Below are 13,757 nucleotides of genomic sequence, written 5' to 3' on the forward strand. Positions count from 1 at the left end.
TTTTGGTTGTGCTATCCAAGCAACCTTGGGCACTGTGCTTACTCTGAGAGGCTGTGCTCCAGCTCAGGCAGGGAAGCTGCCAGAAGCTATGTGGGAGGACCAGGGAAGGCCTGGCAAGTCCCTGGGGAAGAAAGAGAACAGGAGTCCTACACATTGACCAAATCACTATGGGATATCACCAAAATACAAACACAAATTTCAACCCACTGATGAGACAGCTGAAAGGTGACTCTGGATCTGCTTAGCCAGGTAATTTTAGGGTACTGAGAATTCTGGACTGTAGTCAACACTAGACAAAAATGTTTTTCCCACAAATCTTTTCCTCCTTAATAACAACTAAGCTGGGACTCAATTGTAGACAAGGGCTTGGTGCAGAGTCTTGAACAATAAACTGGTTAGATTTATTATGAGTTGAATGACACAATGTTGGAAGCATATGCAGCCAGCCTACAAGACTAGGCTGTGTTACAAAAGCAGCCACCACCAGTCTATTTAATTCAGAAGGCCAATCATGAGAAACTTTTGCTATAAGCTACAGTTACTGAGGCTCTCTTACTGTAAAAAATAGGAATAAATGAGCACACAATCACACATACACTACTTTCCATAGTTGCCTTGTATAAAAACCACACGTTTCCTCTTGTAGAAATTACACACTTAAGATTCAGCTCTCAGCTGACAGATCTGTCCTGTTGAACTCACTGGACTTGCAAGATAACTCACAGTGATGAAATTTTTGACCTATTTTCATTTTGCTAATTTTCCTAATACACACTTGGCGCTTTTGTTTTATTACTGTAGCTGAAGATTAAAAAAAACACTAAGCTATCTTTCTTGTATTAAATAAAAGCAATATATTGCTTTTATTTATGAGAATTATCAAAGTTCAATTGTGATTATCGAGATGCAATCCTACCAAAAAAAAAAAAAAAAAGCTTTTCCTCACACAAACCTATTCATCATTCACTTTACTTGTGTGTAAGCTTATCCTCAAATAAAACCCTTCTCTACTGGGTATAAACACATTCTCAGTAGTCTTTGCTTGAAGTTGTAACAAACACAGGGGGTGAAGGCGTGTGCTGAGTCCAAGTCTCTTACACTATCCAGACCAGCGGATTCAGACCCAGCAGGAAAGCAGGCAACACTCAGTAAACCTGCTTCATGTGGAGGCTGCAACTTTATTAAATGTAAACCACATTATGGGCTTATTTAAATTAATGGGCACAGTGGGTGCTCAACACCTCTGAAAGAGTCTGCACTAGGACTAGCCATAAAATTTTCCACTGAGGCTGTTGTGCAAGGGAAAATTGAGACTACTGACTAGCAGCGATTGCCAAAAAGCTGCCTTTCTCCAGGGATTCTTTTATTGATAAAATATTCAAATTTTGGTGCTCTCAAGAACTAACCAGCTTGTTTCTACATCCCAAAAGGCTGTGTGAGGCACTCCTTCCACAGCCAATTGTCCCAATGTGCCCCTTAAAGGCTCCAGCTCCACACTCTGTGGGAGCAAGTACGGAACCTCCGTGGGAAGCCTTGGCTTCCGTGGAAGGCAGGGAGATGAGACAATGAAGTGGCCAAACTGCTGCCCACATGCTTTCAGAGGCACACACTGATCTTAACCTCCTCCATCCTCACCCTATCGAGGCAGGTTTCCATCAGAGAAAGTCAGGAGGACAGGCAGGAGAGCACCCCATGGCCTGCCTTCCTCAAGAGGACCAAAAGACTTGGCCTTCAGAGGGTACCACAAAGCCTGCCGATGTGACAGCAGGCACACAACTGAGTGACAGCCCTTCCAAACTGAGCCACTTAATTCCTTAGATCTGGATGCTACAACTTGGTTAAAAACACCATTGTTTTCTGGAGAAAAAGATAATATTTTTCCTAAATTTAGTGTACAAATTAGGGCCATTAACTTAAAATAGTTAAGGGAAAGTAACGGGTGGTATTTGATCTGCAACGTGCTATGGTTATGAACAACGAAAGTCTCTACAGAATGCTCAGCTGAAAATTGAAGGAGACACTTTTCCAGTTAAAAGCCCAGTATTTTTAATTGGCTGTTGCAAGAAATGGAATATCTTAACTGAATGAATGACAATTACTTACATTATTTTTATACTTAAAACGTCAGCGTTCAACGATTACTTTCAGCTCATAGTAATAAATTGTAGACTTTTCAACATCAAAACAACAAAGCTGCATGGAGAGAATGTTTGTAATTGAAATAAAAATTAACCCAAATATAGACATGAAGCATCATTTTTTAAAACAACAGATATACAGCTGAAGCAATTTAAATATCATAAATACTGCAAGATCACACAGTTGTAGCAATTATGAAATTAAAATTAAGAATTACACAAGTTGATATACAGTGCTGTACTGAATGCAAAAATATTTATACATAAATACTTGCATGTAGGCAGATCTGGATTAATAGTTCTAGATTTTGCAGAACCGTCAGACTTGTGGCTGTAATAGAATAAAATACTGAGGATGGACTGCAATAACTTAAAGCTCAGTCTTTTGAGCTGAAGTATTCTTAAGTATCCTTATTTCTAGTCATTTATATTGACAAGATAATGATTCACAGAATCACTGATAAACAGCAACTGTGTCCTTTTTATTTGCTCCCTAACACTACTGGAAAGCTTTATAGTAAACAATTTAGAAGATAATGAAAGGTAAAACTTCCATCTGAAAAGGTTTGATTCAACAAAATTATTGGGACAATCACTTAGGTTAAGTGTTTAGCCCAGAGGGCAGTATAAAATTTCATCAAAATTCAAACCATGCATAAATGATCTCAACCTGCAGTGTCTATTTATACCACACAACATGTTAGTCACATTTTTCACTGCAGATTGAAAGTAATGATGAAGTAACAGATAAGGATGAAAGACTGAATGTGTGCTATGCCACCCATGTATAATTCAGTTAGTGGCAAACACGGGTTAGAAAGTATCCTGCAATAGCAGGTGTTTTCAACTGCCTAAGAAACCTGTGCAACACTAATGAGGAAAATGGGACGACAAATAAATTAGAAATACTATAAATTAGCCAAGTAATGTAAATAGTTAATAAGTCAGTGGATCTGAAGCAGGCACTCAAAATCAGAAAAAGAAATATTGATCAAAAGAATACCGAGCTTTGATATAGCTTAGGATCAGCAATTCCTTTTAAAAAAATAAAAAAGCATCTTTTTGTTTTAGTTCAGAAAACAAAGCAGTGACAGCGCAGTACAAAAGGCACAGTTTTAGTAGAGCTAAAGTCTTCAAACTTTAGTTAAAAGCTTTTAGAGAAAACCTCAGCACAGAGTTTTCAATTCCAGCACAGAATACAATCCTCAGCCTCTTAGAAGTAATAATGACAATAGTCAAAAGCTCAAGCTTGTTCCAGTTTAAGCTTTTGCATTACTTACGCTAGATGAAAGCTGCAAGCTAGAATTAAGTAGGAGTATTAGTGATTTTTCATTTTAATCCTAAAAGATGACACTTTCAATTGATGACAGCCACTGAAATAAAGAAATACCTACAGTACATGGGTTGTTACTAATCAGTTAATTATGGATAGCTCCACTGAATGTACTCATTCTCATATGCCAGATGCAGTTTTTGGCCAAACTATTTACAATCAGTTTCATACTTGTGTACAACCATTTAGATGACTGCAGCAGCACTGACAAGTTGCAGTCCTGTTGTAGTTAAACAGTAAATGCAAATAACTGGCTTTTTTTTTTTTTATTATTGTTCTAGAAGTATCAGTGTTATATGAACCAGTAACATTGCCAACTAACGTTTTGAAGAGGTTGTAACAAAGCACTGAATTAAACAAGTTTAAGCAGAAGGGCACTTGTAGTGCTGTGCTTTCATCCAGCATCACACTAGTTTTAGCACTCTCAAGTTCTCATCACTCCAAGCAGAGCTAGATGATGATTTCTAGCTATTTGAGGAGGGTGGGATTAAAGAAGTGACTTCATGAATGTCACGAATTAGGGACATAGTTTAGTGGGCACAGCGGTCACGAGTAGTTTGATGGTTGGACTAGATCATCTTAGAGGTCTTTTTCTAACCTTAATGATTCTATGAGGAGTTGTCCCCAAGAGAAAGGGAGTCAAAGATGCACATGAAAGTAGTGACAAGCAAAGATAAGAGCTAATAACTTCAGACATACAGTAACATCAGCACAGAGCACACTATCAAAGAATAGAGGGAGGCTAAATGGTGGAAGACCTTACAAGTGACTAGGAAAGATTATAGTGTGACAGATGACTCCGATAGCTAATTTAAATGCCAGTAGGTGCATTATATTTCAAACGTAGACAGTCCAGAGTGTGATGGAAAGCATTACAGCAGGTTAACATGAAAGTTTACACTTCAGTCAGAGTAAATTGTCATCACTCCACTGGAAATGGTGCTTTAACAACTCACTTCAGCTGAGGACTTGCCCGTGTGTTACCGACGCATTTGCTGTCTTTAGAAAAATACTGAAAGCAGATGCTAAAGCTGGTGGAATTTAAGCAAGTTTCTGCTGACTAATTGTCCCAAAAGAGAAATTACAACAAAGTTAATGAACGTTAAGCTCTGTGCAACAGTTTTTAGTTCATTATGCTGTTCTAAGCTTCCCATTTTTTTTCAAAATGGGTGATGTTATATAAATCATCTTTCCATATTAGCATTTTTATATCTTTATACACTGTGTAATGCCATCGTTCTTTCATTGAAGTCTAGGAAAACGGCAGAACGAAGCCTTGAATACTTTATTTTGAACTGATTTTCTTGGGCCATTAGTAAACAGTTTGATGCACAGCGTCACTAGTAACACTGTTCTCTCATCTTCTTCCATTTAATGAAAATCTGTGAAATAAATGCTATAAGGCAGCACTGCTGGCATGACAAATTCCCAGCCAATAAGTCTCACAGTTGCCAAGATGTAAGCTCTGAAACTTGGCATTTGGCATTCAGAACTAGATAACCTTACTATAGTAACTACATTCACTGTATCTACAAGAGGGATGAATAAATCAACAATAATTGAACTACTAAAAGTGTCTAATTTCCAGCATAGTGCTTCAAGCAACAACTGAAATTAAAAAACTGTTAAAACACAGCTACATACCCATACAATCTTGTCATGAAAGCACTGAAGCAAAGGTTAACAAAAAAAGAATGAATATGCATTCTTTGCTAAAAGTAGCATTCCTTGATCTACAGTAGTGATGAACTGTATAAATGTCAGGTCCCATCTAAGTCCCACAGAGCTTCACATTCCTAGTAGCAAGAATTTTTTATTGTTCCTGTAACATTACTTGAGGTAGGAAAAGGCTACTCCTAGTGCATGTGGAATGTAGACCCACTTTTGAAGCCTGGCAATGTGTCTGAAATTAATAATGATTGTTAAACCCTGAAGTAACTCTCCCAGAATTAGATTATTAACATAGCATGATGAATTTACCTGGGAAACCAACCAAAAGTAAAAGCTTATTTGGTAGAATTTTTAATCTCCCACACGTCTGCAGATTGGTGGCAGTGCACAACAGTCACATCCCTGTGACCACAGCAAAGCTGATATTAATCTTCTGGGCATGTACAATGACAAGGCATTGCTGAAAGCTGCTCAGATGCTGGTTGGAGCCATTCTGTGGACCAGTATCTGGACAGTCCTGATATGAACTCAGCATTTGGATTTCTTGTGTTTCAGGAACTGAATAAAGATATCAGGGAAGCATATTTCCACCTAAAGCCACAATAAAATTGTTTAGTTTCCAGTATCAGATATTGACCTCCCTTCAGCATCTCAAATCCAGAAAATGAGTATTTATTTGTTTCCAGCCCTGAGCTAAAAATACAGGCATGGTTATCGTTACTAAAGCTTCCATTTGTCATATTTTTTCCTGAAAGCTGAGGAATGAGTGAGGCTACCACTGACAATATTCTCATTCTTACAGGTAGTGCCCAGTTTTGTTGGAAATGTTTTCAAATGGATTGTATACTTAAGTATATGATCCATGAGCAGACAGGGAAGCACTCCTCCACATGCACTGTGCTTTATCACATGATGAACTGGACTGAATACGCTTCTTTCACCCTTTGCTCTCTGCTATTTTGTAGGTCAAACCCAATACCTAACGCACATATGTTAAAGTCAGAGACAGGAAGACAGATACACAGAGACAAAAGAATCTTTTCTTTCCTCAAAACTCCTGTCAAATATAAGGCTAAATTGAATACTTGTGGCACAAAAATACATGAGTATCTTTCGGAAGCTGAAGATCATGATGCAATGTTTTGAAATGGAAATTATTCCAACTTTGAAATATCATAACTTATCTTTAGTGTTTTTTTGATGTTATAAGGCCCTTACGCTACATTTATCTGAAATTCCATGCAAATGCAAACACAGACAGTTACCCTGTATAAAATGATATATATACTGGTTAAGGGTAGCATTGCTTCTTCTATATACAGCAAGCTTCAAAGGGAACAGTGATTTTTGGATTAATGGCCAAACAATACAGAACATGTCACGTGAGTAGTTAGTTAAAAGCTCTGTGAAATAGCTTCTCCCTAATTCTGAGTAATGGGGCTGATCAACAAATAGGAATTTTTCTGTTCCGTCCCCAGCTCTTAACTCCTGCAACTGCTTAGACTGGAGGGCTAAAAGTCAGGGCATCTCTGCATATCTGTGATAAAGACGTAGCATTCAAGAGATCTGCAAGAAAGAATGGCTGAACCTGGAGTTTCATCATTTTGAATCCTATAAAACAAACCCTGGAATGCTAGTCATTATCACTCAGCAAAGACGTAATGCAAATGTATGATTAGATCTCAGTACCAATAAGCTCACAAGTTAAGCCAGAAGGTTGTCATAAGACAAAGTGAACTCTTAGCCATTAATATAACTACATATGAGGGCTGCCCCATTCCAGCATCTTCACTTCTGAACTTCAGCCTCTCACCTTATTATTTCAGTGAACACTCACACTTTTAAAATCACCTCACCAGTTAGAAGACCCATATGTGCCCAAACTTTCCTTCTCTTCATCATTTCATATTGCCATCACAGTCTCATATTCTTACCCCTTGCAAAGTGTCTCATTTTATACTGTAAGTTTGCAAGGGCAGAGAACCTTCTAGTTATCTGGTTGTTTTGTCACACATCACTGTGTATTTAATAATAATTATGCCTCTGCAGAGGTATTTTATTCTGATAGATTCAGAACTATCCCACCAGGATCTTCAGCTACTTATACATTTTGCTACAGGCTACAAGAGAAAGAGTTAGAGAATTTACTGAAATAACAAAGTTGTTTTACATACATATGGTCTATGTTTCTGTGCCTCAGCAGTGACAGATAAAAAGCAGCAATCTATCTTTTTTTTTTTTTTCCCCCTCCACACTGTACTCAATAGGATCCAAAGTGTGGTACCCACTTTGTTACTAATGCACATGTATAAGTAACACTTATTTACTGTAGTGCCCTGAAGATGTGACAGTTAGCTATGTAATGCACCTATTATTTTTATTCAATCTGTTCATTAGAAATAACCATGTAGGGCGCACTCACAGCTTTTCTTTTCTCTGCTAGTCATCAGTAATGTCATTTTCTCTATGTCATGAAAACAAAATGTGTATTAAATGACAAGCAACCACCACATCTCTCTTTACCCAATGCAGCACAGCTAGCTTACAAAGTCTTATGCCTTCTTTTGAGCTGAAAGAAAGTGAAAAGCAATTCAGCTATGTCAAAAAAGTGCTTTTGTGCTGAGCAGGGAATAATGCTAAATGGTCTGAAATATTTATGAGGGAGAAAAACAGGTAATATTCTGAGAGGCTACTTGACTCTGACCAGGCTCAGAGACTGGACACTCAACATTCCCAGTATTTAAGAAGAGAAATTAACGATTTCGTGCATGAAAGCCATACTCTACCACCATAAACAGCTTTCCCTCAACTACTGCTATCTTCTTTCACTTTCACCAAACAGGAATTCTCTAAGTGGGAGGAAGAGAGGGAAACAAGCATTATAGCAGAGAATTGTACAGCTGTTCTCCCAAAGAGGGCAAGGGCAAACAGTGGCTTGTCTGTTACAGTACGGGGGAGCATTTGCCTGCTCCTCCTCCTCTATTTATATATAAACACACAGCAACTACACAAGTTCCTTGCCAACATCTCTATGAAAACTTGTTTTATTAATGGAGTTGCTCAAGGACTGAGCTCACTGCTCCTTTCTGCCTGAGAATGTTAGTCCCCAGTGGAAAAAAAAACCTCACTGACACCATCAGAAAGCAGTCACCCACTGATCACTCAACCCTCAGCGCCTGCTGAAGGATTTATTTCACCAGTTCCTCCTCCCCACTGCTAGAAGGCCACCTCTAAGCTAGAGAAGTTCCACAGATCAGGAAACTGCAGGAGGCAGGGCAGCAGCTGCCAACTCATCTCACCATTCTGAACACATGAATAAAATTAATTTCAAGCATAACTGTGATGAAGTAAATAGATACTTGCAATATTAAATGTTCCTGTCACTGCAGTGATACAAATTTGGGCAAAATCCACTGTGTGCATAGACGTTGGAGGGCTTTGCAAAAGTGTTCTATAAAAGATAGCTCTGAATAGATTTGTATTTCCTTAGCATTTATTTCTGGTAATACCAAATGTTGTGTAAAACATGAAAATGAGTGCGTTGTAGCTAGAAGGGAACTCAAATGATATTAAACTGGTGAAGGTTATGGCTACAAATATTCAAGCAAGTTATTTAGTAAGAACCAAAGATGGAATTTATAGCATATAATGACAGACAACCAGCCCTCCCTCTGATGCTGTTGGACTTGAGGGCAACCATTTTTCTCATTGTCTACTCTGTGAATCCACATTCAGGAATTTACAAACTCATTACATTTGATTATCCCAATCTATGTTCTTATGCCACTTCTATTACTTAAATTTCAGTAGAGGTAGCAGATTGCACATGCTTGTGCCTTCCAATTTGTCTTCACGCAACTTGGCCCTCTCCATTTCCACCTGTGTATCAGCAGGATCTACACCTTATTCATCGTTCACCCTTAAGTTGCACCAGCTTATGCATCACAGCACATCCATACAGACGTACTGTTCTTCACTGACACCAGACTGCAAAGGAACACAGTCTCTACGTGTACGCATTTCATTCAACATTGCCCATTTATGAATGACAGCAAGTGAAAAGAAGCAGCAGATGTCTTGTGAGATCAGCAAAGACAATGTAGCTGTATTTAATGCTTTGTCTATTGAGTAAAGTTACCTAGAACGTAAACACTCACCACAACAAGCTAAACTAACCCACACAGGGCCCCACACAGCTAAAAATAAAACTAAAAACTCACAGAAATATATACCAGTCTAACACAAAAACTCAATCTGCAAAACTGCAAGGACATGCACCAATGCCAACAATGATCTGACATCTGAACACATGGGGAAAAAAAATGACCTGCATCCTGCTGTTACTCGCCTGCAGAACAAAACTCCTGTGGATAGTCCAGAATCAGGACTGAACATGGTGGTACTCCATGCTCACTTGGCCAAAGCACAGCATTTTTAGGAAGGACATATCAAATATTTGCAAGTATTCAAAGAAAATAGTAAACATTTAAACATGGCTTACCCTTAAATTTGCATCTTGGAATATGTGAACTGGTTTCCAGTTTGAAACAGAAGTAGAAACATAGATGTAGGCATCTCAGAAATCACTGAAATTACTTCCTTAAAGTAATTTTCAAAAAACTAGACCTTCATAAAGCAAGGGATAAAAAGCCAGTCTCCTTTCCAAAAAGAAAGTTGAACACCCACACTTAATGACAGTATTTTATATATAGTGCATGAAGCAGGTTGTATTAGAGCAGCTATAAAAAAACTGGTAAAATTTGACCTTTGTTCTTAGGTAAATGTTACATATTTGAGTAAAAGGTTGCATTTATAGGCAGCCACACCATTCTTTTTTTTATTTTAATGAAATCTTTAGAGGAGCTCAAGGGAGATTCTACAGAAACTATTTAAACATGCAACACTAATTTTGAACAAATTTTAAACGCTCAGACAAGGATTCTCCTCCAACATTCAATTCATCATCCCTTTACTCAGTGTAAATTCAATCTGTTCTGTTTGTGTGACATAAACAACAAGCAGTTTCACAGGAACAAGGCAAACCATATGTGAAGGTGCTTTAGAAAGCACAACAGGGAATACACCAAGCAAAGAAGCATCTGCATTTATTTCAATGTCAAATCGCATGAGTGTTATAAATTGGAAGTTTATTGTTTTTATTAAAGACCTACTTTACTATATTGTGCTGCTTACAGTTAACCCTTCCTTTCCCTCGATTCGCTCATGAGTTTGACCAGAAAATACCATAAGGGGTACAAGTGCAGTGTTACAAGTGGCTCATCATCTCCATCTGCCTTGTCTAGGCTGGTGTGTGCTGCCAAGTGCATGCTGTTCTCCCCATCCTGCCATCTCACACCAAGGCTGCTCCTGAATGGCTACAAGTCAGAAGCAATGCCTGATCCAAGCCCAGGTATTTTAGAGGTGTGAGTATGTAAATCTAGGTAGATTTATTCTCTACTAACGCTCAATATGCTATCTGATCCTTTTGAAACACATCACCTAGCCTGCTCCTGAGCTACCTGGAGCAAAACATGGCTGCATCCCTGAATGGCTGCAGTAAATTGCTTTTCCAGAAGCTGGACAGAGTCAGCTTGACACATTTGGAGCAGAGAGGAGAAAGAATTTCAAACATCATTTAGCCTGTCTGAGCTACAGGCACATAGGTTCAAAGCTAATTGCACGGAGACAAAAGATGATCATTACTTTATATTAGTGCACAAAATTAATCCTTAAGAGCTGTATTTGATGATACATCAGTTGTATCTGAAGCTGCTAATTCATTATTTGAGGTCAAGTTGAAGATTTCTAGAGTCCCAGACAGTATGCCTTTATTTGAGGGTATCGAAACAGATGAAAGTTCTTGCAATCTGTGCAGTTCTAACTCAAATACAACTGCACATCAAAAGTAGCGTTAAAATGCTCAAGCGCCAAAATTATTTCTCCCATCTGCAGGTATTACTTCAAGAAAATCTGCCTTTATAGTGACAAATAGCCATGAAGAACTTTTTTCCTTGGGGAACTGAAGAATAAGCAGCCGGAAAGCTCCTGACAGAAGGTTTGAGGCTGCAAGGGCTGAAGCTTGTCCAAACGTTTTCTCTCTCAAGCTTATAGATTTCACCTAATTTAGACAATAGCCACTAGAACTAGAAATATTCACTTTCTGCTGTGGGCTGTGTAGGCTCTTGGTCATAGAAAGACCAATTGCTGAGCAAAAGGAGCTCAGAAAAGCTGTGGTGGAAGGCCAGGTCCTGCAGGCAGCTTTGTAGCAGCACCTGCAAAGCTTCCCTGGGGCTGATCACACCAGCTGTGCCCACCTCCTTTTAATACCTGACCACATGCATGTGTTGTCTTAACCTGCTCTCTCTCTTTATACAGGTTGTGCTCATCCCCATCCATTTGGTGGTTCTAAGCAAAGCCTGTTGCTTTCAGCAAGGATGCATCTGGGCACAGGGGAGGAGCTGCTCAGGCAGGCTGCGAGATCAAGGTTGAAGCCTATGGGCTTCTGGAGCCAGAATAATCTTTTTGTTACATGTGCATATAATGCCCACTATAAGGAGGGTTGACTATGGCCTACGGATGTGAGGCACCACTGTCAGATTAATCTGAACAGAAGAGGACAAGCATGCTGCAACAGTAGGGGGGGATGGAAATCACAATTATCACAAAAATATTTTTGATTGCTAAAGAAAATTTTGCTCATGCTCTCCAATCTCCCCTTTGGAAAGCCCTACAAGAAAAGAGAAGATGAGAGGGAAAAAAAAAAATAATCAGGAGAGGCAGAGGAAAAAAAGATTGAGACAGACTGCATACTTTTAACTTGCCACAGTACAACACTAGCTTTTAATTAATACAGTGTATATACAGCTTTGAAGACTGTTGGTCGTGCAGTATTTTATGATAAAAACATTTTATGGGATTTTGTTTTTAAAGAGGATTTCGTAAAATAACCTGCTCCAATAAATGATTTACCAGCTGCAATAAAAGATCAAGGAAATTGCTCAGATTGTATCTTGGAACATCTAAAACTCTGAAGTTTATGGAGATCTAAGCTGCCCCCAGATCTACAGTCCTCTTAAAAAATTTTGTAGTAGCTAATTATCTTGCATTGCATTTTTTAAAAGGTAGCAGTCCTAGAGGAGAGGAAGGTCTGGAAACAGACAAAGAGGAGTTGATGTTCTTTCATGAAGAAAGTGGGAGAGAAGAAAGGAGAAAATAAAGACAAAAGCAACAACTGGAACCTCATACTGATGTGTTAGCAAATGCAGCTAACAACTCATACAGTATTTGATACTCCTTCAATTACAAAAATACATTTAAACTGAGTTAATTCTCAGTTTAAAAAGTCATGATTAAAAACATGTCTGTTAAGTAGCATGTTAATTATAATATCTACATTACTTTATCGAAAATTGAGTGATTCGTTTTCCCATTCCCTTCCTTTCCCATAAAGATGGCATTTTACCACTAGTGAAGCAGGAAACAAAGACACTCTCTCTAAATTCTGTTTTGTTCCAACCTCACGGGACCTTCACATAATAAATAAGTAAATAAAGCAAGCACTGGTGTTTATTTCAAAGAGGATGGCAGAAGCAATAAATAGAATAGCATATTGTAATAATAAAATACTAGCCTCAGTTGTCTCCACTGAGGCCAGACAGCACAGACCATGTGAAAAGTACCTGGCAGCTTTCGTTTTGTACCAGAAATACACAGCCTGCACCCAGTAACTCAGACAGGGATCTGACCCCTCAAGAAACCTCAGCAAACCACATAATTACAGAATGAATATAGTTGCTAAAGACATCTAAGAACATCTAATCCAACCATCCACCTACCACCAACATTGCCCACTAACCCATGTCCTTAAGTACCACTTCTACACACTTCGTGAACACTTCCAGAGACTGTGTCCCCACCACCCCCTTGGGCAGCCCATTCCAGTGCCTCAACACTCTTTCAGACAATAAGCTTTTTGTAACATCCAACCTGAACCTTCCCTGGCACAACTTAAGGCTGTTACCTCTTGTCCTATTGAAACACAATGGAAAGCACAACAACAACAGCAGAGTAGCAAGGTCCTAGGCTGCAGCAAGTAAGGTCATGCTCAAATGCAACAACCGCGGGCACGCAAATAAAGGAAAGAAACTACTTACTTTAAGAAAGACTCAGGTATACAGGGATTTCCAGCAAAATACTCTTATCTCCACTGCCAACCCTTAAATGAGGTCTGGGAACAGAGGAATCCTGGCTCCACCCCTTCAGATCACTCAGGTGCATTGCTTGCACCTGGGCTAGCCCTGACTTCCCACCAAGTGCTCAATCACTGGTTCAAGCCATGATGTGGCATTTCCACTATATTTATCAAAAAGCCGCTGTCTGCATCAGCACCAAGCTTCATGTCTATATCCTCCTCAAAAGGGTCAAAGAGAGGAAAAGGTACAACAGAAAAGGGGAAGAACTATGTTTCTCTCTTGATTCCCACGTCAAACTGCAAGGTGCATGCCAACTGAGGCACATGGCTGCTCCCTCTGGGGCACCATGTGCCAGTGCAAAAGCCACCAGTTCAACACCCTGAGTAGTGACCAGAAACCAATGTGTGTTTCAGGAATTCTTCC

The 13,757-nt window shown here is 39.0% G+C and overlaps 1 long non-coding RNA gene across 1 annotated transcript in view; it reads right to left on the reverse strand.

Annotated features, from left to right (window-relative positions):
* The window catches only part of LOC128087764 (uncharacterized), a 47,549-nt gene extending 34,161 nt beyond the window's left edge, over window positions 1-13,388 (reverse strand). The window contains exon 1 of the long non-coding RNA XR_008209978.1: window positions 13,296-13,388. This is a non-coding gene — a long non-coding RNA (uncharacterized LOC128087764). The remainder of the gene's footprint in view (window positions 1-13,295) is intronic.
* Between the last annotated feature and the right edge of the window lie 369 nt (window positions 13,389-13,757).

Source organism: Tympanuchus pallidicinctus, unplaced genomic scaffold, assembly GCF_026119805.1.
Source record: "Tympanuchus pallidicinctus isolate F22 unplaced genomic scaffold, pur_lepc_1.0 scaffold31, whole genome shotgun sequence".
Classification (NCBI taxonomy): Eukaryota; Metazoa; Chordata; class Aves; order Galliformes; family Phasianidae; genus Tympanuchus; species Tympanuchus pallidicinctus.